General features: G+C 38.4%; 1 protein-coding gene across 2 annotated transcripts in view; it reads left to right on the forward strand.

The window, feature by feature from the left end:
• The window catches only part of LOC106881659 (cAMP-dependent protein kinase regulatory subunit), a 455,850-nt gene that overhangs the window by 118,491 nt on the left and 334,874 nt on the right, over window positions 1-2,485 (forward strand). The gene's annotated exons all lie outside the window — the stretch shown is intronic.

Here is a 2,485-nt window from a genome sequence, read left to right on the forward strand (position 1 = left end):
AGAGCTTGCTGGGGAAAGAAAGCAACCGGTTTAAAAAGACAGCAACAGACTGCAGCAATTCACCACATTCCAGAAGTTACTTTGAACATAATGCAAAACGGTGCATCATCATCTACTGCCCAATCTGATAGAATTCTGGCAGAACTGTGTAGCAACAGATCGCCAGCAATTGCTTCATCAGAAATTGCCGTCCTACCTCCTGCGAAAAGGAATTACCCTGCTATGTGTAATCAAGGCAGCGCAAAAAGTTGTTTTGCACAAGCATTTGTATAGCCAATTAGACGGATGAAATTTACGTACACTTAATAATGTTACACAAAACAGCCTTCAGACTTCCCCTATTAATTTCGTCTTTTGAATTATGAACATCATGTCTGTCTGATACATTTTGGTCATCCATTAAAAATATGGCTTTTATAATGATCCGCAAGAAACCTTCAGTGGTTTGGGGGCCTGATTGGCTGAACCTAGTCAAGAGAAGGAGAAGCAGATCCTTCTCAACATCCTAACAGTTTACCACTACAAGCTGCGAACCATTTTTGCTTCTCTTTTCAATGGAATTTGTCATTGAGTTCTCTACTGAACTGTTGACTTGTTAGGACAGTCATAGTGAATTGTTTGTGAAGGCTTTGAACACCAGCCATATGGCAATTATATGGTTCTGTGATTAAGAAATTTGCTTTGTAGTCACATAGCTTAGAGCAGTGCTCCACAACCGGTATGCTGTGGCATGCTGGTGTGCCATGAGACGATGCTAGGTGTGCCACAGTGTAACCTGAATATAAATTTTTCTGCTATATTTTTAGTTATATTTTTAGTTCAGGTGTGCCACCAAATTTTAAAAAGAATATAAGTGTATCGGATCTTAGAGTTTAATCCACTGTATGGGATCCTGGGCAAGTGTCTTCAACTATAACTGCAGGTTGACTGATGCTTTAGTGAAATTTGGAGCATAGAAAATGTAAAGCAGTTTATTGTATGTGTGTACAAGTGCATGTGTATGTGTGTTGGTGTGTATACATATATATATATATATATATATATATATATATTTGTTGGAACAGGTTGAAAGACGTTTACAGAGCTATTACCTCTGGTGGCAGAGTGAAAAAGAAATTGTATGATGCTTGTCCTAGAAGTATTATTGTTGCACGGTATTGAGACACAGGACTTAAAAGGTGAAAAAAAAAAAAAAAAATTCCACTTACAAAGGCAAGAAAGAAGTAAAACTAACATGTTTTGCTGGAGGTGTAATATTAGTGTGGATGAATGCCAGAGTGCAAATGTGCTGAGAGAAGATCTGGATATAAGAGGAATCAAATGTTTTGCAAGAGGAAGCTGTGCTGTTATGAGCATGTGATGTGTATGGTGGATGATTGTTGCATAAGAAAGTTTATTGATTGGCAATATACTGCACTGAAGAAGACTGAACTACCCATGCAAGAATATGTACTTTTGAAATGAAGAGAATGATGGCAGCTGGGTTGTGTGTGTGTGTGTGTGTGTGTGTGTGTGTATACTTAGAGGATTCTTAATCTTATTTGCTGAGGACATGGCAGTCTCTTTAGTATTGGTACCATGAGAAAATGCACCCGTCACACTGTAGTGAGGTGATAGGAAGGGCATTGAGCTTTAAAAACCAAGGAAAAGTGACACAGATGAGCAACGGTCTATGAAAGCAATGGCTCGCAATAAGAGTTTGCTTGAACCATGTTGAACCCAGTATAGAAATCAGTTAAAATTATGATGTTAATGGTTGTGTGTGTGTGTGTGTGTGTGTGTGTGTGTGTGTGTGTGTGTGTGTGTGTGTGTGTGTGTGTGTGTGTGTGTGTGTGTGTGTGTGTGTGTGTGTATTTCTGTATCTCATCATCATCATTTTATATCCATTTCGTATGTGTGGTTGTGTATATCAGTCTGTATAACTGCGTATGCATCTCTCTGTGTGTTGTGTGTGTGCACGCTTTGAAAATAAAGAGGGTGAATAACTTTCTTTATCAGTTATTTTCCACCTGAAAGAGGCCCTTTTGTTTGTTTTCCCTCCAAATCAAAATCCTGATTGAAAACAGAGTTGTTTGCTTTTAGGCTAACCCACATTGGGCAGGTTTATTATGAGACCCTCACAACTATAACCAAGTCTTTTTGTATATCAGACACTGCATTGTATTGTGTAACCTTCCATGACACTGATTTGCGCATCATGTGTGTGTGTGTGTGTGTGTGTGTGTGTGTGTGTGTGCGCCCGCGCGCATGCATTTGTGTGTACATGCATATAAGTAGGTATGTATAAACAAGATTGTCGTGAAAATTGCACAGGTAGCATAATTTCTTTTAATATAGGAACTGATATGGAGATGATGTGTTTATACATCCTTGTAGTCAGCAAGAGATCCTCTAAGCTATTACTGAACCACTTAGAAGTAGGAGCCAAGTTTCTCTCAAATTTCTACTTATTCTGAATGATGTATATAAAAAAAGAACCAGATAA

This window comes from Octopus bimaculoides, chromosome 6 (assembly GCF_001194135.2).
Source record: "Octopus bimaculoides isolate UCB-OBI-ISO-001 chromosome 6, ASM119413v2, whole genome shotgun sequence".
Classification (NCBI taxonomy): domain Eukaryota; kingdom Metazoa; phylum Mollusca; class Cephalopoda; order Octopoda; family Octopodidae; genus Octopus; species Octopus bimaculoides.